Raw genomic sequence first — 27,338 nt, 5'->3', positions numbered from 1 at the left:
CAGGACCTTTTTGCAGATCCTGCACTCTACTTTTGGTGCATTCACCTTCTTCTGGCCTTCTGGAAACTTAAAAAATTTCCAGATGAAATGTCCCTTCACCTTTGGGGTAGGAGGCTCTTCATCAATGAAATCATTGGAGTCATCTTCACTGCTGGATGGTCTGGCAGCCATGATGAATCCAGGAATATGGAGCAGCAAAAAAGGCAGGTCTTTCAGTCACAAAAGTGAAAGAAGAAGTGAAGGAAATGGGTGGGGATTTCATTCATTGTAAAAAAAAACTGTTAGCAACCAATGAAAAGTGTTATTTTAGGGTCACATGACCCGACGCGCTTACGCTGCGCGCTCAGGTGCACTTCCGGGTGCGTTTACGCAGCGCGATCGTAGGCGCTTCCGGGGCGCAAACGTGGCGCGATCGTAGGCGCTTCCGGGGCGCAAACGTGGCGCGATCGTAGGCGCTTTTGCGTGCGTTTAGGAGCCGCGCACGTAGGCGCTTCCGAGGGCACGTACGTTGCGCGCCGAAGTGACGTCATCAATCTTTAATAGAAATGCATAATCATTTTCCATATTAAAAAAAACAAATTTTATTTGTATGGTACGAAATGTTTTGCATTATTATTAACTTTTCATTCATATTTTTTTTTCACGAACGACAGTTGCGCTCTGGGTGCGCTTTCAGATGAGCGCACGGAGAAGCTTACAGGAGAGCTTAGCTGAAAGCTTCCCCGAGCGCGCACCCAGAGCGCAAAAGAAAAAAATTATAAAAAAAATGAATACTTAAAAAAAAACAGCAAATTGTAAAAAAAAAAAAGGTTAGAAACTCGATATACAAAGGAATTAGCATTTAAATAACTTTGAAATTCACTGAAAAAACCATAGGTTTCACACCAGTTATAGTTAGGAATTTGCATTTAAAAAACCTTTGAAATTCACTGAAAAAACCATAGGTTTCACACCAGTTATAGTTAGGAATTAGCATTTAAAAAACCTATTAAATTCACTGAAAAAACCATAGGTTTCACACCAGTTATAGTTAGCTGGAAATTTTACTGATATAAAACCATTGAAATTCCCACGTTATAGTTAGTCGGACTCACTATAACTTGCGCGTGCAATGCACTGCTGATGACATCACATATTACATCACTCATGACATGGTCAGTGACATCACTCATGACATCACTGATGACACCATCCAGTGAATGTCTGTCTTTCTGAAAAATAAATATGTTTTATATATGTATATGTTAAGGTCGATGGAAGAATAAATGTTTAAATAAGTGTCTAAATGGATGTTTTTAAAAAAAAATTGATTGGTTAACTGGCTTATTAAGTGTATCTTAGTGAATACATATATTAGCGAGTAATGTTTTAATATTTAAATATATGTATCCGTGTTTTACTTTGTGTATAAGTGGCTGCATGGGTTGGTGAGTAGCTACATGTGTGTGTATATGGGTTATTAGATGTTTTTTTAGTATCAGTATGAGTGTCTGTATGGTTTGGTGGGGCTGTTACTTAGCACATAGATGCATCAATGACTGACTCACTGTTTGTATGTGTTTTGAAGACAGCATATGTGCAGGACTGTATGGGTGGATGAGTGTGTATATGTGTGTGTTAGTGAGTGAATGCCTCTCTCACTAGTGTCTTTATGAGTAACTACATATGTTTTAATCTTGTATATATGAGCATTGATGTATATAAGTAAGTATGTGTGAGATTGAGAGATTGAAAGAGTTCCTGTTTAAATAAGTATGTGTTTCTATAAGTGATTGTTTAAGAGAGTAAGTATGTGTAAGTTTCCTTAGAAGTAATGTGCTAATGTGTGTATAGTTGTATATGCAAATAAATGGATGTTTATTAGTTTATTTGCATGTGTGAGTATATGTATGAGTACGTTTTTGATGACTGTCGGTGTGTAACAGAATGAATAGGGGTATCACTACATATGATGAGTGAGTATATGTATGAGTGAATACATAAAACTGTTGGTGAATGTGTGAAGTTGTATATAGATGGTGAAATTACTGAATTGGTTGTTGTAACTGGTATGGGTATATGCACTTTTTTGAAAATGTTAGTTTCTATTTTTCAATATGTGTTTGAAAGGTTACTTTACAGTGAGAGGAGGTCTGTCACTGTGTCACAAGGATGGTGTCATCAGTGATGTCATGAGTGATGTCACTGACCATGTCATGAGTGATGTAATATGTGATGTCATCAGCAGTGCATTGCACGCGCAAGTTATAGTGAGTCCGACTAACTATAACGTGGGAATTTCAATGGTTTTATATCAGTAAAATTTCCAGCTAACTATAACTGGTGTGAAACCTATGGTTTTTTCAGTGAATTTAATAGGTTTTTTAAATGCTAATTCCTAACTATAACTGGTGTGAAACCTATGGTTTTTTCAGTGAATATATATATATATATATATAGTGAATTAACTTGTTTCCATTTGACTGTCCAAGAGAAAGAAGGCGATGACAGCTTGGTCGTTTATGGATTCAGACGTAGCCACAACACCTGCGCACAGAAGTGTCTTATCTGAGTTATGTATTCAGTATTATAATATTTTTGCAATACTGGCAGAAATGGCACTGGATAGATGTAATTGGTTATATCTCATTATGTTAATAGGAAGACTTGTATTGCTTCCATTTTTTGAAGTCGCCAATAGCAACCAAGTGAACTCCAATATATCTGTTAGCACATGGAGTAAATGGCCTTGCAAGAATGCAGAAAGGTTCAACAGTCCCTCTACCAGCACAGTTAGCACCCCAGAATAGTTTTCTTTGCACCTAAGCAGATATGACTACAGACTATAAAACACCTCCTGCAGGAAACACAAACTAATGTCAGATTATTGAGGCCACCTTCTCTAAAGTGTGTATACATAGAACAGGAAGGGACCACAGCTCAATGATGCATGAGGTCATCACTGACAAATGCAGAAAAGAAGTGAAGGCAACAGGGCTATTTTATATGACTGTTCATGATATGGCCCATAGTGTAGTTTTTTGCAGCACCAATAGGTTTATGATTGCAGGTTCTCTGTCAGACTATCATTGCTCTGTCCCCCACACCCTACATTGGCCATGACAGATTAGAACGGCGTTGTTGTTATTCGCACAAAGTTACGCCCATGGCAAAATTGCGTGCCCCAGGTTACTTGAGGTATGAAGAAGGCCTCTTAGGGCAACATAGGACAGACTAGGATTATAAAATAAGATAGACAGGTAGTCAACTTGTGGTAGGAATGAGATAAAAATTTCCAAAACTATGAAATGATCTTAAATTAAAAGAGACGTCTTCTCTGTTTTCTAGAATGGCATGTTACCTGTGGGTCGGCACACAAATTGCAAACAGCACTGTTTTGATTCGGACAATAAATATGGCACCTCCAGCCGAATGGACTTTTACTGGGCCTGCATAGAATGGCTCTATCTCCAGCAGCCCTTACGTAGGAGCAGCCTGAGCTCACTAGAACATTGCACAATATCTCCATGATGGATCCAGCAGCAAATATCTCCCACATCGATGCCCATCTCTGGCTCTGTTACCTGGCTCCATGGACAATGGCAGTGTGCTTAGTTCTAAGGGTGGACAGCGTTCAAAGACCCACCAAAGGAGGTTTGCCGGTTGAACAGAGTCCAGCTCTTTTTCCTATGCCATCATTGTGATGCTCCCACCCAAGGCAGAAGCACTCTGGCTTCGAAATACCAAGAGGAGAGTATGCCTTTGGATAAGGAGGTGAGCTGTACCTTACTATCAACAAAGAAAATGGCTCAACTGACCAGTGCCATCAACGACTTGAACAAGATAGAAAAGAAGTGGATTGCTGAAGGAGGTGCCGTAGTAGATATCCACTGATTGGTTGAACTTTGACTGGATACCTTTGTGGCGGTTCTAAAAAGTTTTTATTTTTTGCTGTTCCTTTTTGTGTTGCATCCCGCAGATGAGTGTCATTGTGTAAAGGAAATTTAGCACCAAGATAGTAGGGACGAACCACAATAGCATAGGGATTTACCAGTTAGCTGAGTATGAGGACAAAGATCGTGTTCATTGGGATGGGACTGGAATACAAATGGAAATGAGCAAGATAGCACCCCTGGTACTCACTATGACATATTGTCAGCTCCCCCACTCCCCCCAGGTAGAGATACTCTGAACAAGGGCCTGTAGCTGTTCGATATGAACGTCTGCCTAATGAACCAGATGCAGAATATGTCAAAATACTCCTTAGGCCAGATGGAGAAAGAGCAAAGCAAAGAGAGCAACTCCAAGACAGCTTTCAGTGTTATTGTTGGACTTGGCCCTTCTGGCAGGTTCACCTCTAAACTTTTTGCTTTTAATGGTGACCTGGTGATGGTGATTTTTGGTTTCTGCGCACTTTCACTGTGTCCCAGTGGAAAGTGCGTGCGCGCTCTAAGTGCGTGGAGTTAGGTTGGCCTGCCCTCCCATAGGAATGCATGGGGAATGTATGTGTCCCTGGTAGTTCCTGATGCGTGGGGTGTACAGGCTCGAGTCTGGTATGTGTGGACTCGTGTGATTGAATGTTTTGCAATGATGTATGTGTCATGATTGTGTCGTGTGTGGAAGTGCCACTTCTAGGAGTTGGCATATTAGTGTAAAATGTGTCTGGCGTGTGATTGGCTGGAGCTGGCTGGGATGCCAGGCTCCATAAGTCATGATGGGTCTGCCCGGTGGTGAGAGTGGAGATTAGCATGCTGATGGCTGGGGAGGAGTGCACCTGGGTCCTGAATGAGGCTGGTGTTTCCCCACACAATGCTGGCTCCACCCCCGGAGGTGCGTCTAATGACTCTAGCCTCCCTAGTGAATAGAAAGGGTAGTTGAACACATCAAGGGTGCTCCAAAACCAGCTGCGACTGGTTTCTCCCCCACCCTGCACCTATAGACAAAGGGATTTCAAGTATAAGAAGGGGCTGTGTCCCCTTACAAGTTGGTCTCTTCCAGGATCCTGCCTGAGGGGGCTGCTAGTGTTGCTGGGCCAGAGGACCGCCACTTGGACTGCCTCCCCGCCTGGAGGCCCAGTGAGCTGGCTCTGGGCCCAGCCTTGCCCCCCTGCCTACCTAAGAACTTTGCTGGACTTTGTGGCTCCTAGCGCCTGGGGAGCGCTTTTCCTGTTGTCCCTAGCGCTGGGAGCGCTTTATTGGTGCCTTTAGCGCTGTGAGCGCTTTCCTCTGCCCACCTAGCGCTGAGAGCGCTTTACTTTTTCCCCTAGCGCTTCTTAGCGCTGTATTTCACTCCTAACCACTGGGAGCGCGTTCTGTTGCTCTAGCACTTGAGAGCGCCTTTATTTTCCCCGAGCGGCTGCCACGCCGCATCCTTGCCTTGATTTATTTAATTAATTATAGCGGGTGCCTACCCAGCGTTTCGCCTGTGAAATCACCGCTGCGGCACCGGGGCCGAGGAGAAGCCGAAGGAGCAGCCGCTGACGTCACCCGGGAGCCGCGCTGCCATTGGTTGAGGCTGCGGGAGGCTCGCCGGGTGACCCACGCGGTGATTGGCTGCCCAAAGGAAGTGCAGAAATCAGGAAGCGCTCCTGCGGAGAGAAGAAGGAAACACTGTTCCCCTGTGAGGCTCCCCCGAGGAGGGAGCCCCGTCGCTCAGGAGAGCAGAGCCCGGCCGCGAGAACCGCGAGGCCCCGCAGCCCAAGAGAGAGAAGAGCCTCCGCCTGAGAGCCTGGTGAGTGTACACGGGCAGGGGGAGAGCTCCGATCGCATTGCATTGGTGTTCGAGCCCCGAGCGGCTCAAAGGGCATGGTTGTCTCGAGTCCACAGAGGACTCCAATGCTCCGGGCATTGTGTTTCTTGCCCACAAGGGCTCAGGGGGCATAATTATTACTCGAGTGGCCCGAGAGGGACTCCAACATTCTAAAGGGCAATAAGGGTAGTAGAGCGGCCCCAGTTGGCAGCGGGCCGATCCCCCTGGTGTGGCACATTTCTTCGAGCCCACGAAGCTCCCAGCCCCATTTGTTCTAGAGCCTAGGAGAGGCTCAGCAGCATTTCTGGAAAGCCCACAAGGGCAAAGGGGGCATTGCCTGATCACAAGTCCCCAAAGGGGGGACTCCAACAACGAGGCATCACCTTGTTGAGAGCCCAGAGAGGCTCACTGCCCACATTTGTTTACTAGGAGCCTGAGAGGCTCCTGAGGGCCCAGTCAATTGCGCAGAGCCCGAGGCTCCCCCATCGTGTTGGCCCCATCATCACAGCTGCCCAGCACTTAGTAGGCAGCTGCTACGTGTAGGCCCCTGACATTGGGACACAGGGCGTCCTAGCCCCAACAAGGCCAGGTGGCCTAGGAACAGTCACAGTTAGTGACTATTGAGATTTATGCGCAATTGTGTTTTCCTTCCTCACACCGCTGAATGTATGTTTATGCATATTGTGTTATGTTCCTATGCTTATACCCCTACAGGTATTGTGATACTTAGGTGGTTGTTCTTGCTAGTACAGGTGGTGCTAGTGAGGTCCTGGTTACCTACGTAACCTGTTCCTAAGGTGGTTAGGGTTGCGTAGGTGGTACTTACCAGTAGTTACTGGTTGTGTGCTTTATGTTCTATTTTGTGCTACAGTGATTTATATTCTATGTTCTAAGTTCTAGGCCTACAAGTATGGTATTCTAAGTTCTAAAAGTGCTATTTCTTTACCAAGTGCTTATTCCTGACAGTGGCCCGTGTGGCCCTGTCCTGTGTACATATAATCCCTTGTAAATTCTGCCCGTGCCTGTTGGCACATTGTAAAGTGTGTTTTTTTTATCTAATGTGTTTTTGTGTAATACAAAGGCTATTTTTATATATAACCTTGTGTGGAGTTTCCTTTGTGGTGGGCCTTGGGTGTTGTTGCTGGGGTGCGTGCGCAAATACTTAACTCACATCGCCTCCAAGTTCAGCCTTGCTGCTCGCGCCACGTTACCTAGAGGGTGAGCAGGGGTTATCTTGGCGTGTAACTCCCTTGCCCTGACTTAGGAGTGGTGGTCTCTGGCTGACTTTGGCGCAAGCCCTGGCCAGCCAGGGATCCCATTTCTAACAGTAATGTTAACGACATGCCCTATTCCCCCACTAGCGGAAAGATCACCAAGATACTCAGTTAAAAGAGTGTTCATAAATGAACAAGAGCAGGGAGATGATGGAGGGTCACGTTCTACCATTTAATCACCAGAAAAGGGAATTTTAATTGACCTTGGTAGGATGAAGGTCTGATGTGGGCCCTACTTGACAAGATCTGAAAATATGCTAAAATGACCAATTTTCATCACATACTATCAGTAAATAGAAGCCTACAGATTCCATGAACCCAGTATACATAGGCCTAAGCCAAAGGCACCATCTTATGATATCAGTCTTTCATATTAAGCTCCACTAGGCCTGTTGATTTCAAAACATGCATTTCTGTTCCACTGAAAACAACAAGGTAAATTGGGCTATCACGGAGTACGGTAATTTTCCACAGCTTCAAGACCAACGCCCACACACTCGTACACAGACCCAGCCAGTACAAGTTGTCACATCTTGGACTCTTGCTGAAATATTGTTTTGAAAGATAGCTTGCACGAAAAAAAAGCCACAACGTCTTGCAATAATAGCACCTGCCGTAAGTTCCGGTCTCATATATATTTTTAGAGATATGTACGTGACAAGATGTTCTTTGTTTATTTTCTGCGGTCGAGCATGGCCAACCAACTGTTGAGCCGTTTGACCATTTCCGTGTTCCAAGGACGTGCGATCAAGCCGCCTGCACCCGAAAGTAGATCACTAAGGGCATCAGCACCGTATCAGTTCTTCAAATTTCAGGTATATAAGATCTATCACTGCAATTAGAAACAAGAACTCTTCTGCTGTGGCCATCACATGCATGAGTTCTCTGGCCGGCCATTTATCTGACTTGGGACATCAAAGCCTCTCTCAGGGGGTAACTCCCAAAGCTAGATAATATTTTTGCCTTTTAAATCTCTGAATATGCTTAGTATTTTTCATCCACATCCAATTCCTTGCATTTTAGGTTTCTTTAAGTGATTAGGTCTTGTATGGCGAGTCTCCCTAGTTAGGCAATCTCTAGGCAATGGATTTTATAAAATTTGTTCTGTATTCTCTAACTAATTTCAATTGTACCTTTCAAAGATCCTAGGGGCATATTAGCAAGAACCTTGCCAAAATTATCGATGTTTTAGCGGCAGGAAACTGTGTTCCAAGGACATGCGGTCAAGCCGCCTGCACCAGAAAGTGCATTAGTAAGGGCGTCAGCACTGTATCAGTTCTAAAATTTCAGATATATAAGATCTACCACTGCAATTAGAAACTAGAACTCTCCTGCTGTGCCCATCACATGCGTGGGTTCTCTGGCCGGCCGTTTATATGACTTGGGACGTCAAAGCCTCTCTCAGGTGGTAACTCCCAAAGCTAGATAATATTTTTGCCATTTAAATCTCTGACTATGCTTGGTATTTTTCATCCACACCCAATTCCTTGCATTTTAGGTTTTTTTAAGTGATTAGGTCTTGTATGGCGAGTCTCCCTATTTAGGCACTCTCTAGGCAATGGATTTTATAAAATGTGTTCTGTATTCTCTAACTAATTTCAATTGTGCCTTTTAAAGATCCTAGGGGCATATTAGGAAGAACCTTATTAAAATTATTGACGTTTTAGCGGCAGGAAACTGCCGCTAAAACGGCGATAATGGGCTTGCTAATATGCGTTATAGAATTCCAATAGAATTCCAGGTTAGATGTGCAGGACATCTAACCTGGGCTTCTATTGGAATTCTTTAACGCATATAGCAAGCCCATTATCACCGTTTTAGCGCAGGTTCCTGTCGCTAAAACGCCGATAATTTTAACGAGGTTCTTGCTAATATGCCTCCTAATCCCTTGCATCTTGGGTCTCTTTATAATGTTAAAATATCTGCATGGGTAATTTTCTTCAGAAAAGCTTGTTTCTAGGCGCCATATTTTCATAGAATGTATTCTGTGCCTTTTTAAATCCCTAATTGATTTAAACATGTCTTTTTAATAGATCCTTATTCCAGCTTGCCTTATAAAAGTTTGAGCATTTGTCATCTAACATTTATGCCTGACAGAATGAAGTCAGATTTTCATAATGGTTTTGCTTAGTTACATGAAATAATATGCATTTATTGATATGCTGGTGATTTAACAAAATAAAAGTGCAACTTCAAATGTCATCTCATATCTTTCTTCCTTGTGTCTCAGTGAAGAGTGACTGCCGGGTAGTTTGTGGCTTGTGACCACAGGTGACCACACCCTAAAGGGGATTCCAATTTCCCCTTAATTTTTTTCAATGATTTTTTAAGGTTTTTTAAATGATAATTCCTAACTGTAACCTGCCTGAAACCTATGTTTTTTTCAGTGAATTTCAAAGGTTTTTTAAATGTAAATATCTAACTACAATAACCCTATAATCTATAGTGTTTCTTAGGCAAATTTTAAAAACACGTGTATCATTTTTATAGTTAAAATAAACTTAACAGTAGTGTTTTATAGCTTATAATCATAGCTCCTGGTTGTATGGTATTTACTTTTGCGACATTTCCATCTGTATTTATCCATATATTTTTTAAATAATTGTTTCTGTATTTACCCATATATATTTCGGGTTTTGTAAAAAAAGAAACTGAAATTAGTATATTTCTACATTTATTTTACTGATAAATATGCACTCATGGCTCAAAGACTGACCCTTTTCACTCATGTAAATACTCTTAGATGATAAACTTTACACAACCTTCATATTCAAATGTGCAAGTTTTCTTATACGAACATAAATATGTCTCTTTATGGCTTTTTACTAAAAGACTTTTATTGTTTTTACCCTTTTACTTATAGAAGGACAGACCTATTGGCCCAGTACTCATCATTGACAGCATTTAGAATCTCTCAAAAAATAACCCAATTTCTATATTTATCCACACTTTAAAATAAATATAGAGAGGAAAATAAATACTTTTCTGTCTGTATTTATCTGTAAAAATCAGTAAAAACATAAAACAAGGAGCCCTACTTATAATTTAGGAATGTGTTCAACTAAATTAGCAGTAATTAACATATAAGTGTGGTAAAAGTATGACACAGCACCTATAATACCTGACTTCGAACAACAGCGTTCACAGTTCCATTCCAAAGTCCATCAGCATCATAGCCCACCACTATCTCACTGTAGGTAACACCTTGCGTAATCTTCCCAACGCCCCAAGCACCAGCACACCTTTCCGGGGGTAGCTTTACGCTTTACAAATGCTGCCATTTTTTTTATTTAACAGCATAGCGATGACAAATATTAGCACGTTTTTTTCTTCTTCCATTGTAAACGATATTTTTTTAATGTCTTCTATTTAGATGTTTTTGAATCATGAGAATGCAAAGGACACAGGGGCATATTAGCAAGCGCCATTTCACCGCTTTAGCTGGACTTTTTCCAGCTAAAGCGGCAATAAGTTTATCGCCCTATTAGCAAGCTGTCGCTAAAAGCCGTTAGCGACAGCTTGTAGGCGATAGCTTAAGGTTTGGGGTCTGCTTTGCATGTCAGCGATATTTATCGCTAATGACATGCAAAGTGGGCGTACCCAAACTGTTAGCGACTGAAAACAGTCACTGGCACAGCTATAGCCTATTAGCAAGCCAGGCGAAGCGATAAAAATAATCGAGCTAAGCGCGATTATCGCTAGAATCTAACGCCTGCTAAAAAGTTGACTTACCTGTATAGTCAATGGGGGGTGGATTATCACATTAAGCCCCATTGGCGTTAATGCGAGAATATCGCTGGATTTCCAGCGATATTCTCGCATTGAGCCACTATCGCCGGATATTTTATCGCATTGGAGATAAACGTTGCTAATAGCACGTTATCTCTGCGATAATATTCGATGATGGGCAGCGATAAAAAAAAGTGTGGTAAGTGCATTTAGCAATAAATATCGCTACTCCTTGCTAATATGCCCCACAGTTTACCGGGTAACACTTTTTAAACTCCCCACCATATGTAGATAATAAGGACCTTATACGTGTTACTATGGAAATCGAAACCTTTACAGCTTCACAGTTTGTAACTTTTCCCAACAAGTGCACAAGTAAAACAGATAAAACGTGAGCACATGTAAACTGTAAAACGTGACATCTAAATAGGCGGAGCCACATCTTCCTTCCATAGACTACTAAACAACCAAAAACTCTATAAACCACACCTATTGTGTGATTAGATTCGTTTTCGCGAGTTATTTCTGCATCGACAATCTGTGATGAAGGTTCCCTTTTATAGCATCGTATTCTTGTTTTGCCTCAACAAAACTTATTCCGGAGTTGTAAGTTGTTTCATTATGGCATAGTAGATAGTTATAATTTGTAGCTATTTGTCAATATTTAAACATTTATATCTAGAAAAAAAGTGTTATTGCATGTTTTTCCCTTTTTTTCTGTAAAGTCAGCACCTTGTTTTCAGAAACGGATAGATTGCAACAAACATTGCTCCCTTTTCTGGTTCCTTTCAGTTTATAGATTGTGACTTTCTATATTATAATATTGACACTGTACTTCACTTTAGAGGTGTTTGTGACCCTAAACCCTAAACATTTATAATCAACGTCAACTCCTTCTATTCGTTAGTGTGTATTACCCTAGGGATCATATACTGTTAATATGTATATTATAATATTAACAGTTATGCTGATCTCAGTGGAGTTCATGACTCGTCGGCACAACGAGAAAAGAAATATAAGCAATGTCACCAGCTTTTGGTTTTTAGTCTGTCCCCCCTTTTGATCATATACTGTGAATTTTTATGTTATAATTCTCACAGTGCCTCGCTGCTGCGAGTAAGTCCTCTGTGCCCCTGCTCACTGTTTTCTTGCCTTTTGTTTTGCCTTGTTCTTTCGTCTGTGCCTTTGAGCCCCCTCTCCCCGTTTTTCCTTCTGTGCCCCTACTCACTACTGTTGCCTCGTTTTTTGCCCTGTGCCCCCTCTCCCCGTTTTTCGTTCTGTGCCCCTGCTCACTGATGTTCGTCCAGTTGTTTTGCCTGTTATTTTGCCTCATTTTTCTTCTCGCCCCACGTGCCCCCTCCCTAGTTTCCCTCCGTGCCACCTTTTCTCCCACTGCTGCGTCCCTGCGTCCCGCCCCGTTGCCCCATTCGCCACCCCGCTTCCGCCTCCCAGCTGCTCCTCCCTCCCACAGCCCCTTATATGGAGGCCGCGCAGCGCTGAAGGGAGCAACCTTTGACCCTGCCAGCAGGTAGGTCGCCCCTCCAGCTGCCACACGGTCTTCCAGTGGCGCTACCCTGCTAGTGCCTCGCTGCTGCCGAGTAAGTCCTCTGTGCCCCTGCTTACTGTTATCTTGCCTGTTGTTTTGCCTCGTTCTTTCTTCTCTGCCCTTGTGCCACCTTTCCCCGTTTTTCCTTCTATGCCCCTGCTCACTGCTGTTGCCTCGTTTTTTTGCCCTGTGCCCCCTCTCCCTGTCTTTCCTTATGTGCCCCTGCTCACTGTTTTTCGGCCTGTTGTTTTGCCTGTTGTTTTGCCTCGTTTTTCTTCTCTGCCGGTGTGTCCCCTCCCCAGTTTCCCTCCATGCCACCTTTTCTCGCGCCGCTGCGTCCCTGCGGCCCGCCCCCGCTGCCCCATTTACCACCCCGCTCCCGCCTCCCAGCTGCTCCTCCCTCCCACAGCCCCTTATATGGATGCTGTGCAGCGACAGTGCGCGGCGGGCATAGAGTTGGCGCGCCGAAGGCACGCCTAAGACAAGCCCGTCTGCGCCTGTCCGCGTCTGGACTGCGCCCAGTGCCAGAACCCCTGGCCCCTGCCGCACCCAAAGCACCCGACTGAGATACAACTCCGCTGCCCTCAACGCACTCAACACCGGACGAACAACTGCCTGCTACCGAGCCACCCCGAAACGAACCCACAGACCCTTCACCTGTCAAGCCTGCAACTGCAAATACACCTGCCTCCGAACCTGCAGACCACCCATCGGACCTCGCAACAACAACAACCACCTCAAGTTCATCCTCCTCAACACACGCTCCGCCCACAAGCATGCCGTCGAACTGTGGGACCTCCTGGACACAACAGCACCAGACGTCGCCTTCCTCCCGGAAAGCTGGATGAACGCCTCCTCGGCCCGACATCGCCATAGCCATCCCGGACGGCTACAAGATCAACCGGAAGGACCGCGTCAACCAAACCGGAGGAGGAATCGCCATCGTCTACAGGAACACCATCAACATCACGACCATCACCGAAGACACACTCTCCGCCGCCGAACACCCACACTTCCTGATTCACACCAACCCCAAGACCACCCTTAGAGGAACGCTCATCTACGGACCCCCGGGCCCATGCACACAATTCAGTGAAACCATCGCCAACTTCATCAGCCCGCACGGCCTAGCCTCACCAGAATACATCCTCCTCGGGGACCTGAACTTCCACCTGGAGAAAAACAGCGACAAAAACACCACCACCCTGCTAAACAACCTCGCCAACCTTTGACTCAAGCAACTTGTGAACACCCCCACCCACATCGCTGGCCGCACACTCGACCCCATCTTCTCCGCCAGCAACCACGTCTCCTTCAGCCACACCTCCGGACTACACTGGACCGACCACAGATGCATCCACTTCACCTTCAAAAAGAATAATTCCCACCATCGCACGCAAAAAATCCCCCGCAGATGCTGGAGCAAAGTCACCACAGACCAGGTCCTCTCATTGCTGAGCCAGAACCCACCAGCCAACACAGCTGACACCAACGACGCAGCCCACAACCTCGCACAGTGGATTACCAACTGTGCCGACAACCTTGCACCACTGAAGAACCCCCCCAGGCGTGACCGGCATCAGGAAAACTTCATGGTTCACAGACGCCCTCAAAGAATCAAAGAAATCCTGCTGAACCCTCGAAAAAATCTGGCGCCACGAACGAACTACAGAAAACATGACAGCCCTCAAGATCACCACCCGCGAACACCACCAGCTGATCCGCACCACCAAAAGGACATCATTCAAAGAGCGACTAGATAACAACAACAACAGCAAGGAACTCTTCAACATCGTCAAAGAGCTCTCCAACCACAGCACCAGCAACAACGACATCACACCATCACAAGACTTCTGCAACTCCCTCGCCACGTTCTTCCACCGAAAGATCGCAGATATACACGACAGATTTGAACCCCAAACTCCACCATCAGTCACCGAATCAGCAACCCCCACCACTACCCTCAGCGCCTGGACCCCCATCAGCTCTTAAGACACCACCAACGTCATAAACTCCATCCACTCCGGCTCCCCCTCGGACCCTTGCCCCCATCATATCTTCAACAAAGCCGACACCATCATCACACCCCATCTCCGGAACGACATAAACATCTTGTTCGCGTCAGCCGCCTTCCACAAGAGCTGGAAGCACGCAGAAATCAACGCCCTTCTGAAGAAACCCACAGCGGACCCCAAAGACCTCAAGAACTTCCGCCCCATCTCTCTTCTTCCCTTTCCGGCCAAAGTCATCGAGAAAACCGTCAATAAACAGCTGACTGCTTTTCTAGAGGCAAACAACTTGCTCGACCCATCCCAGTCCGGATTTCGAGCCAACCACAGCACCGAAACCGCCCTCATCGCATTCACTGATGACATCAGGACCCTGATGGACAACGGAGAACAACCGCCCTCATCCTCCTGGACCTCTTGGCAGCCTTCGATACCATATGCCATCGCACCCTAATAACCCGCATCTTCGCCGCTGGGATCCAAGGAAAAGCCCTGGACTGGATCACCTCGTTCCTCTCCGACAGAACCCAGAGAGTCCGCCTCCCTCCCTTCCGCTTAGAAGCCACCGAGATCATCTGTGGCGTACCCCAAGGATGCTCGCTCAGCCCAACCCTCTTCTATATCTACATGAACCCCCTCGCCGCCATCGCACACAAATACAACATCAACATCATCTCACACGCCGACGACACCCAGCTGATACTCTCCCTCACCAAAGACCCAGCCACCGCCAAAACCAACCTACAGGAAGGGATGAAAGCAGTCGCAGAATGGATGAAGCTCAGCCACCTGAAGCTGAACTCAGACAAAACGGAAGTCCTCATCCTTGGACAATCACCTTCCGCCTGAGATGACTCCTGGTGGCCCTCAGCACTGGGCTCCGCACCGACACCCTCAGACCACGCACGCAACCTGGGATTCATCCTGGACTCCTCCCTCACGATGACCAAGCAAGTCAACGCCGTCTCGCCATCATGCTTCAACACCCTGCGCATGCTCCGCAAGATCTTCCGGTGGATCCCCACCGAAACCAGACAGATAGTCACCCAGGCCCTCGTCACCAGCCGACTGGACTACGGAAACGCCCTATACGCAGAAACCACCGCCAAACTTCAGAAACGACTACAATGCATACAGAACGCCTCCGCATGACTCATCCTCAACATCCCTCACCACAGCCACATTTCCGCCCAACTGAGAAACCTGCACTGGCTCCCCGTCAACAAGAGGATCACATTCAGGCTCCTCACCCACGCACACAAAGCGCTCCACGACATGGGCCCCGAACACCTCAACAGCTGCCTCTCGTTCTACACTCCCACCCTCCAGCTCCTCTCCCCCAGCCTGGCCCTCGCCACCATCCCATGGATTCGCAGAACAACTGCCGGAGGAAGATCGTTCTCCTACCTGGTGGCTATAACATGGAACTCCCTCGCGCACACCTACGAATGACCCATGACCATCTCTCCTTCAGGAAAAACTTCAAGACCTGGCTGTTCGAGCAGTAGTAGCACCCCCCCTTTCAGTGCCTTGAGACCCTCACGGGTAAGTAATGCGCTCTATAAATGTTTTGATTGATTGATTGACAGTCATTATGATCTCAGAGGAGTTTATGACCCGTCGCCTCGAAGATCAAACGTTTCGACATCCCAGAGAAAAGAAGCTCAGAAAATAATTATCGCTCAAAAGTATTTCGTTATGGATCTTCTGTTCTATAGATAACTTTATTTTTCTTTTCTTTTTACTGCAACAATGGTGTCATTCGTTATATTGTTATAGATTGTCCTATTGTTACAGAAGAGGAATAGGAGATTTGTCAGTGCCATCTGTAATACAGCTTACAAAACATTAGAACGTACTTGATCAGATATTGTTTTCACTGAGCATATTTTACGAAATTGCAGAATAAAAAAATATAGCTTTCATACATACTTTGTTACTTTAAATATTTGATAAACCTTACATTTCTGAATGTTATTTTCTAATTTCTGTTCTTCTCAGTTGCGGTTCCTATTCACCTTCTCCCTATAGAATATATAGGACAAGTACTGTATATTATAATAGTACGATCCTATATATTCTTAAGTGAGTACGTGATTTGTTAGCGGAACAGTGTGCGACCTCTAAGCACTACGACAGAGCGGTCCTGAATTCTACAAAATACAAATTTGAAAAAATGCATACATTTCAATTAAGTCACTTGTATTTAACTGTTTTTTACATGTTCTCCTGACCTCAGATAATGTAGAGCGGGAGTGTTTGCTGTAGCACTTCTATTCTACTTTATCTAAAAGTAACTGATGCCCTCTTACATTATCAAGAATATGGGACAACACTTTTACAAACTATAGCAGAAAAAAGGAGGGTATGGCCACGCTAAACTGATATTTTATGAAATTCCATTTTTATTTGACACCCCTTTAATATATACAGCGTCAGTTTCTGAAGAAAGTTTATTTGTAATTGCAAAATAAAAACTGTTTACAACCTAGACTGAAATTTTTGCTGTGCAAGCACACCTGCCCATCAGAAAATTAAACACCACATTATAAGTAAATAGTGTTCCTGGGAAGTATCACACCCGCAAACTTGATTAAAAAAACACCGCAAGACAATGTCATTTTCCCGCTGTGATTTGTACACCCCACAGCAATTATATAAATGGCCCTCAAAACATACGAAAACAATTTTTACCATCACAATCCCTGTCCACCACCTCGTGTCCACTGTACAGAGTTAATATTGTTCCTACCCTTCCCTCTACTACTTTCTTTTCCCATACTCCTTTGGAAGTGAGTCACAAAATGACTGACATCAGTGAACCGTTCCCACCCAATGAGGAGCAAACTTGTTCTCTGAACACTTTAGCCAATAAAATGTCCATGTTGTTCACAGAGGAGGAAGGAATGACTGCCAACAGTTCTACTTTTAATGCTTCACAGCCAATGAACCTTAAGCTTAGGAAGGTCCCGCTTGGAACACGATACTCAATGAAATGTCCCCAATACTCCGCGAAGAGGGAAGGAATCGCTGACAACACTTCTACTTTCAACGGTTTACAGCCAATCAACATTAAGATTGGGAAAGTCCTCCTTGGAACACGTCAGCAAATCAGATGTCCCTCCTACTCCGCAGAGTGGAAGTGAATGTCTGCCAACACTTCTACTTTCAATAGTTCGCAACCAATCAACATTAAGATGTAGAAGCTCCTCCTTAAAGCACGTCAACCAATCAGATGTCCCTCCTACTCTGCGGAGAGGAAGTGAATGGCTGGCAACACTTCTACTTTCAATAGTTCGCAACCAACCAACATAAAGCTTAGGAAGGTCCTCCTTACAACATGTAAACCAATTAGATGCCCTTGCTACTCTCCGGAGCAGAAGTGATTTGCAGAGAACACTTCTACTTTCGATGGTTCGCACCCAATGAACATTAAACTTGTTGTTGGAACACCCTAGCCAATTAATCGTTAATTTTGTTCCATGCACACATACAGAACACACCCTCCCACATATTACTAGATTTCCTGTAACAAAGTGACTCTATCCGTAACAAAAGTGAACACTGCCCAATAAATAAACATCATTCCACAATGAATTAAAGAAAAGCAGCAATACGTTGCATTGTTGTTTTCCCAATATAATTTCCACAGCCTACTGCACCCCCCTCCCAACATGAGTGAAGCCCCGGGACTGTGGGGGCCCCAGCGAGCACCTGCTAATATTTTTTTAACAACTACCCTGGGACCTATTTCCACAGCCTCCTGTACCCCCCTCTAAACATAATTGAAGCCCCAGGACTGCGGAGGCCCCGTTCAACCATCCGGGCTGTAGCTGTGGTGACCTATTCCTATGGAAAATTGCATGGGGAAAACACGGATTGTGACCCCCCATTTTATTGGGCACCTGCTTCAAATGCAATATTTTAGACCCCAGGATTTCTCCTTCCCAGGTAGTGAATTTTGAAAAAAGCACAGGAGCCCGCGCTTCATTTTTAAAAATTTTTATGGCGGATCCATGGACCCACCACACATTTCTCAGTTTAAAAAAAAAAAACTTTTTGGGGCCATAGGGATCCTTGTGGGACCCCCTAAGCAGATCTAGAGGGTCAAAATATTTCTTACCTGCCCCCTTTATACATTTTAAACACTTGTTTTCACTAATTTCTAGATCCTCGCTTTTACTGAGGCACAAAATGGCTGCCAACACTTCCTGGTTTCGAATGTTGACAACCACTTGACAGCCAATAAGCATTCTGCGCTTGATCGGGAAGGTGCGCTAATAATCCGGGCATCCACCGAGGCCATAGATATATGTGTACTTTTAATTGTGATTGTCTCAGGAGCTACTGAACAGATTTATACCATATAAGCAAAAGGCACGAGTCTGAAACAAGGACTACAACTGTGCCAAATTTGGTGTAATTCCGTTCAGCCGTTCAGGCTACATCCGCGATGAACGGTACCTATGGAAAATTACATGAGGAAAATACATTTTGGGGCCCCCCTTTTTTCTTAGCCCCCACTTCATGAATCACCTCAAGGCTTTTAGGATAGGAGCGGACTAGAGCACTCCACCAGTTTTGAACATTTCGTGAAGATTCATCAACCGGTGCCAAAGTTATTCCAAATAGAATGTTGCGGATTTCCTATGGAAAATTGGTCCTAACTATAACTACCTACTGGCGGTCGCCGGTTGACAAATCTTCGCGAAATTTTCAAAACTAATGGCCAGGTCCGCTCTGCTCCTATCCTGAAAAGTCTCGGTGTGATTCGTGAAGCGGGGGCCGAAAAAAAGGGGGGTCCCAAAACGTGTTTTCCCCATGCAATTTTCCATAGGGACCTTTAGCCGCAGCTGCAGCCCGAACTGCTGAACAGAATTACACCAAATTTGGCAAAGAGGTAGTCCTCAGTTCAGACTTGTGCCTTTTGCTTGACTGGTGTCAATCTGTTCAGTAGTTTTTCAAATATTTTTGGAAAAAGAAATATATATATCTTGGTGAAGCATAACGACACATATCATCGTGAGATCTGATTGGCTGTCAGCACTTCATCCAAGAAGTGTTGGCAGCCATCTGGGACCAATATATATGATAGCACCTAATTAAAAAGCATTGCAGTTAATAGAAGGTTTTAAGACTTTAGTTACATTATAAATCATATGTTGATGGTACTATTCTCATTTTAGGAATTGTGCTTTGTTCTAAGTGAATTTTACCATATGAAAAACCCTTCTGCAGGGATATCATGAATCATGTTTGATAGAAAACTATTTTCTCAAGCTTTTCCCATAGAGGTTTGGAAGGTGCTCCAGAAGTTAAAATGAGAGCATATTTTCTGTAAATTCACGTTAGCTTTCTCAGTCATGTGAGAATGAAGTCTGACATTATCAGTAAAACATTTACATCCAACATGGGCAGAGAGTGTCAGCTGATTCATTTGTGTTCTACTGCAGCTTCCAAGAGTGTTCTAAAGAACAACTAGAGCGCTAAAAGGCTTACTATTGACAAAAATATGGCACACCTGAAGCCATTTTGATTGGAATAAACTGGTAACACTTAAAACATTTAATTTAAAAAGGAACAAAATAATGGGGGTTATTTTGTCATTGAAATTATGGTTAGTGCTGTAGATAGAAAAATTAGGTCATGTTTTAAGTGAGATCTCAAAAATCTTCCTGTTATATTTCAACAGGAGCAGCCTGTCAGTTGATTGCTTTGTGTTCTACTGCAGCTTCCCAGAGTGTTCTAAAGAACAACTAGAGCGCTAATAACCTTACTAATGACAAAAGTATGGCACACCTGAAGCCATCTTGATTGGAATAAACTGGTTACACTTAAAACATTTAATTTAAAAAGGAATACAATGAGGGAGTTAATTTTGTCCTAGAAATTATGGTTAGTGCTGTAGGAAGAAAAATTAGGACATGTTTTAAGTGAGATCTCAAATATTTTCCTGTTATATTGCAACAGAAGCAGCCTGGCAATTGATTCCTTTGTGTTCTACTGCAGCTACACAGAGTGTTCTAAAGAACAACTAGAGTGCTAACAGTCTTACTTATGGCAACATTATGGCACACCTGAAGCCATCTTGATTGGAAAAAAACTGGTAAGACTTAAAACATTTAATTTAAAAAGGAACAAAATGACAGGGTTCATTTTGTCATAGAAATTATGGTTAGTGCTGTAGAAAGAAAAATTAGGACATTTTTTAAGTGAGATCTCAAATATCTTCCTGTTATATTTCAACAGGAGCAGCTTGTCAGTGGATTGCTTTGTGTTCTACTGCAGCTTCCCAGAGTGTTCTAAAGAACAACTAGAGCGCTAATAACCTTAATTTTGACAAAAGTATGGCACACCTGAAGCCATCTTGATTGGAATAAACTGGTAACACTTAAAACATTTAATTTAATAAGGAATAAAATGAGGGGGTTCATTTTGTCCTATGTCCATTAGTGTTGTAGAAAGAAAAATTAGGGCATGTTTTAAGGGAGTTCTCAAATCCTCTTCTATTTAATTAGGAAATTCTGACATGCAGACTGAACAATCACTTTCAAGTTTCAATACCAGCAGTAGACTTCCACTTAACTCCCTGGTGAGCACTACCCCCTACACTACTCAAACACCACTGAACTACACTAAACCCTAAAACACTACCTCCAGCATGAGCCCTTACACTACACAATTACTTCTGCACTACCCTAAACCCTAAAACACTACCCCCTACAGTAGACAAACACCACTGCGCTTCCCTGAACCCTAAATCTACTCCCAGCATGACCCCCTACACTACCCAAACACCACTGCACTACCCTAAAACCTAAATCTACCCCCTGCATGAACCCCTACACTACCCAAACACCACTGCACTACACTAAACCCTAAAACACTACCCCTACATTACACAAACACCACTGCACTACCCTTAACCCTAAAACACTACTCCCAGCACAACCCCCTACACTACACAAACACCACTGCACTACCCTAAGCATTGAAATACTACCCCGGCACAAGCCCCTACACTACACAAACACCACTGCACTACCCTAAACCCTAAAACACTACTCCCCTACAGTAGACAAACACCACTGCACTTCCCTGAACCCTAAATATACCCCCAGCACGAACTCCTACACTACCCAAACACCACTGCGCTACACTGAACCGTAAAACACTATCCCCTACACTACACAAACACCACTGCATTACCCTAAACCATAAAATACTACCTCCAGCACGAGCCCCTACACTACACAAACACCAATGCACTACCCTAAACCATAAAATACTACCCCCAGCACAAGCCCCTACACTGCACAAACACCACTGCACTACCCTAAACCATAAAACACTACCCCCCTACAGTAGACAAACACCACTGCGCTTCCCTGATCCCTACATCTACCCTCAGCATGACCCCCTATACTACCCAAACACCACTGCACTACCCTAAATCTACCACACCACGAACTCCTACACTACCCAAACACCACTGAGCTACACTAAACCCTAAAACACTACCCCCTACATTACACAAACTCCACTGCAATACCCTAAACCCTAAAACACTACCCCAGCATGACCCCTACACTACATAAACACCACTGCACCACCCTAAACTCTAAATCTACCCCCACCATGAACACATACACTACACAAACACCACTGCACTACCCCAACCCCTAAATTTACCGCCAGCACGGCCCCCTACACTACACAAACACTGATGCACTACCCAAAACCCTAAAACACTACCCCAGCACAACCCCTACACTACACAAACATCACTGCATGACCCTAAAACACTACCCCTAGCATGACCCCCTATACTACCCAAAAACCACTGTGCTACCCTAAACCCTAAATCTACCCCAGCACGATCCCCTACACTACCCAAACACCACTGCTCTACCATAAACCCATAAACACCACCCCATACACTACACAAACACCACTGCACTACCCTAAACCCTAAAACACTACCCCCAGCATGACCCCGTAAACTACACAAAAACCACTGCACTACCCTAAACCCTAATTCCACCCCCAGCATTACCCCCTATACTACCCATTCACGACTGCACTACCCTAATCCCTAAAACACTACCCCGCTTGACCCCCTACACTACCAAAACACCATTGCACTACCCTAAACCTTAAATCTACCCCAGCACGACCCCCTACACTACCCAAACACCACTGCACTACCCTAAAACACTACCTAAGCACGACTACCTACACTACACAAACACCACTGCACTACCCTAAACTCTAAATCTACCCACAGCATGGCCCTCTACACTACATAAACACCACTGCACTACCCAACCCTACATCTACCCCCAGCATGACCCCCTACACTACACAAACACCATTGCACTACCCTAAACCCTAAAACACAACCCAGAACATGACCCCTACATTACACAAACACCACTGCACTTCCCTAAACCCTAAAAATCTACCCCTGCACGACCTCATACACTATTAAAACACCACTGCACTACCCTAAACCCTGAAACACTACACCCAGCACGACCCTACACTACAGTCCACAAACAACACTGTACTACCCTAAACTCTAAAACACAACCACCAGCACAAACCCGCAAACACTACACAAACACCACTGCACAACCCTACAACCTAAATCTACCTCCAGCACGACCCTCTACCTTACCCAAACACCACTGCACTACCCTAAACCCTAAATTAACCCCAGTACGAATCCTGACACTATCGAAACACCACTGCACTAACATAAACCCTAAAACACTACCCCCAGCACAACCCCCTACACTTCACAAACACCACTGCACTACCCTAAACACTAAATCTACCCCCAGCACAACCCCCTACACTAGCTATTCACCACTGCACTACCCTAAACCCTAAAGCACTACTCCAGCAGGACCCCCTACACTGTCCAAACACCATTGCACTTCTCTAAACCTTAAATCTACCCCAGCATGACCCCTTACACTACCCAAATACCACTGTACTACCCAAAAAGTCTACCTTAGCACAACCCCCTACACTACCCAAGCACCACTGCACTACCCTAAACTCTAAATCTACCCCCAGCACGACCCCCTACACTACATAAAAACCACTACACTACCCTAAACACTAAATCTACCCACAGCATGACCCCCTACACTAGACAAACACCATTGCACTACCCTAAACCCTAAAACACAACCCCCAGCATGACCCCTACATCACATAAACACCACTGCACTTCCACAAACCCTAAAACATTACCCCCAGCACGACCCCTGACACTACCCAAACACCACTGCCCTTACCTAAACCCTAAAACACTACCCCAGCATGACCCCATACACTACACAAACACCATAGCACTACCCTAAACCTTAAATCTACCCCCAGCACGACCACCTACACTACCCATTCACCACTGCACTACCCTAAACCCTAAAGCACTACACCGGCACGACCCCATACACTACCCAAACACCACTGCGCAACCCTAAACCCTAAAACACTACCCCTGGCATGGCCCCCTGCACTACCCAAACACCACTGCACTACCCTAAACCCTAAAAAACTACCCCCGGCATGACCCCCTACACTACCCAAACACCACTGCCCTGTGGTGCATTTTAAGTTGAGGAATTACTTCCTCTTTAATCTTGAGGGTCCCTGAGGGCCAACTAGCCCACCAGGTGCCTCCAGTATGTGAAAATAACAAAAAGGGAGAGAGAATCTAATCGAGTGGATTTGTCCTCCCTGGCTAAGTATGTATAAACAACAAGAATCCACCAATAGCAATCAGGTGTTACCTACAATGGTGGGGAGCACATTGTGTTTTTAAATATCCCTCACACACCAAAAGGACCCTGGGTGTCATGCTTCATCATTGGGGTCTTCGCACCCCTCTACAGGATGCGGTGTGCTACTACCTACGACTACGCAGGAGCACTTATTTCAATGAATATGCGTGGTGCGTGTGAGGGTTGGAAGTAAGTGAGTGGTGGGGTTATTATAAGTGAGTGATAAAGTTAAAAAGTGCCTGGCTCGTGCGGTATATTAAAAAAAAAAATTATGGGCCCCCGGGCTGGTACTGTTAAAAAAGTGAAATGCGAGGTATCTATGTTACGTTATGTACATCACCTCTTGTGTGCGTCACCATATTTCGGAGAACAACTCCTTCTTCAGGACGGGGGCACAAATCCCCACCTTACTCAAGTTTCACTATGTAAAAATGCGGTTGATATTTACAGAAAAGTGAAAATGAAATGTAGGCTACAATGTACCTACAGCGAAAAATCCAAGGTATCTGCTATTTGCACAACCTGAGGAAAAAGGGAAGAGAACATAAATATTGCCTTCTACGCCTTATATTGTTCACGGTGAAGTCACCTGAGAAAAATATATATAGTGTGGGTTGTAATCACTAGACAGTTGTTGTCATTCTAAATGTGATGGTGAACCCTGCAATAAAAAGGAGAAAGACAAGACAGACACACACATAACAAAAAACACACGCTCTATTTTTATGTCCATTTGTGACTCTGGGGCTTGTGGTACTGATAATTCTGGACCCGTGTTATAAACATCGTCGTATCATGACGATTTTGGTATCAGCAGACTGGTAATGATTAAGATACTATGTACAAGCATTTTCGTCATATTCTGGTGACGAAATCACCCTGAAATCAGAGTTTCCATCCTGAACCCTAGGGTTCCATTTTGTGAACGGCAGCCATTTTGGTATTGCCCTCACCTAGGCCAAATGACTAAAGCCAAAATCGAGTCAGAAGGACACGTACACCTTCACTGACTCCTCTGTGACCTGGGCGAGCTGAGTCCACTCCCTGAAGCCAAACCTGTTTGGTCAGTTCCTTTCCCAGTGGCCGAATGAGATTAGCATTAAAGCACAACATTTCATAAACCTTTCATCGTACACAAACCATGCCTAATCTTACACACACCTGTCCCTGTTTCTTTCTTTATGACTTGCTTTACGAGGAGGAGGTGCCCGTTTTTATTAGGGGTCCGTCGATATCTGATGGAGATACTGGGCCTTGCCGGATAATTGATTGTGGGCTGAACAAACTGAAATATGGGCTTGTTATCATGACTCTGCTTTTTCTTTGTAGTGAAAATATGTGAATGGTCAACTGTAAAATAAGGAATGTTTGCCTAAAGCATAATATTTTGTATAAAAAGAGAAGGCTGGCTTTGTAAGATTGAGCAGTCTCCTGAGAACATACACCGTGTTGTACTTCTAGGATATCTGTTACTGGCTGCAGCCAATAAATAAGATCTTTGATTTCACCTAGAAGACTCTGTGTTCCCTGGCACCGCTGGGTTCTTTAAAACCCAGTACTTCAGACGGGTATTCTGTGAGTGGGATAATCAAGGGTTGATTAGAAAGCATACTTGTCTCTTTAGTCTTGTGAGCCTCATGAGCCTTCTAACGTTGGGGGTTGGCATGCCAATCAGCTACCTAAAGGTAATACACAGTATCAGCAATTATTGGCTACTTACATATTGGCAGGAGACCATGCGCAGGTTTGTAATATACGCACGATCTCAATGAGAGAAAATATCCTTGTGCCCCCACACGCGGCTCCGCTTGGAATGCCGGTGGTGTGTTCTGTGCTCGGTATATATACCCTATTTGCACTGTTGATTGATATCAATTAGGTCTTACGGGTCGCTTGGACCGGAAGGCGATGATTGCCCTTATATGGGTATTCCGGTGTGCTCACAGGTGTCCTTTGCTTCGAGGCATTGCGTCAGCGCCGGGCATTGGTATTGTCAGCGCGCAAGCGCCCGATCGGCTGCCGAGTGTGTTTTCTACTGGCGCGTATGCTGAGATCGAGACTTACGGGTCTCTGTCTTGACGCATGTGCAGTTGGAAATAGAGTCCGATATTCTGCCTGGCCTGATTAATAGTAAAAAAACACCAGGTATATGTGAAATATGCAGTATATTTATATTGTATAACGAATTATAGATTAGAAAAAAGGAATAATGTATTTATAAATATGGTGTTTATGATACTTCTATCCCCGATGCTTAGTATAAGTCAAGCTTGTGCATAGATTTCAACCTCTGTCATGGGTACTGGGCGTGTTGAAGGGAAAAAGGGGGTTTAAAGGCTATATAGGCTTCACAGAGAGATTCCAGGCAGAGTTAGGTGGTTCAATGGTAGTTTTTCTCTCATTTTTAATTCAGTTGGCCCAATGGAATCTCATTATTAAGACCAGTGATGTGGGTTCCCACGCGGAACACCCAATCTTGTTCCTTCTGAAACAGAACTATCTCTGACTGCAGTTGTTCAATGACAGTCCAGTTAAGGTCATTCACACAGTGTTGAGAGTCAAGGAAGTAGGTTGCCATCTTAGTGGTGCTTTTTTGCACCTCACATTAATCTTGTGCTCGTTTATGTGTGTTTTAACCGCTCTGGTGGTCATTCCTACATATTCGAGTCCGCAAGGGCAGGTGATCATGTAGACCACGTTTTTGCTGTTTCAGTTAGTCAGTTTTCTTTGTTCCCATGTTGTATCTTTCCTGAATGTTAGCTGTTTGCTTTTTTTGGTGAGGTGACAGCTGCTGCAGTTCCCACATGGGAAATGCCCCTGTTTGCCAAGCAGCGACGGTATGGGTTGTTGATTCACTTTTGGACGGGTATGTACAAGGATGTCCTTCAAGTTCCTTCCCCGTTTGTGTGCAAACATTGGCTTTTCAAATTTCAGTTTGCCACATGTTAATATTCGCCAATGTTTGTTGATCATCTTAGAGACCTTATTTGAATGTGTATTGTATGTTGTTACACATATTGGTCTCTTTTGATCTGTATTTGTTCGAACATTATCCTCTAGTAGGGCGTCTCTGTTATTGTTTCTAGCCTGTTTCATTGCTGAGTTTATTATCCGGTCTTGATATTATTTTTAATGAAGCTTTGCTTTTAGGTCACTGGCCTGTGCCTTGTACTTGGCCACATCTGTGCAATTTCTCCGTAGGCGCAGAAATTGGCCGTACGGAAGATTCTCTCGCTGGTGTCGGGATGAAAGCTGT

The sequence above is a fragment of the Lissotriton vulgaris genome, chromosome 9, assembly GCF_964263255.1.
Source record: "Lissotriton vulgaris chromosome 9, aLisVul1.2, whole genome shotgun sequence".
Lineage (NCBI taxonomy): Eukaryota > Metazoa > Chordata > Amphibia > Caudata > Salamandridae > Lissotriton > Lissotriton vulgaris.
The sequence above is the reverse complement of the archived record's forward strand: the minus strand, read 5'-3'. Positions refer to the sequence as shown.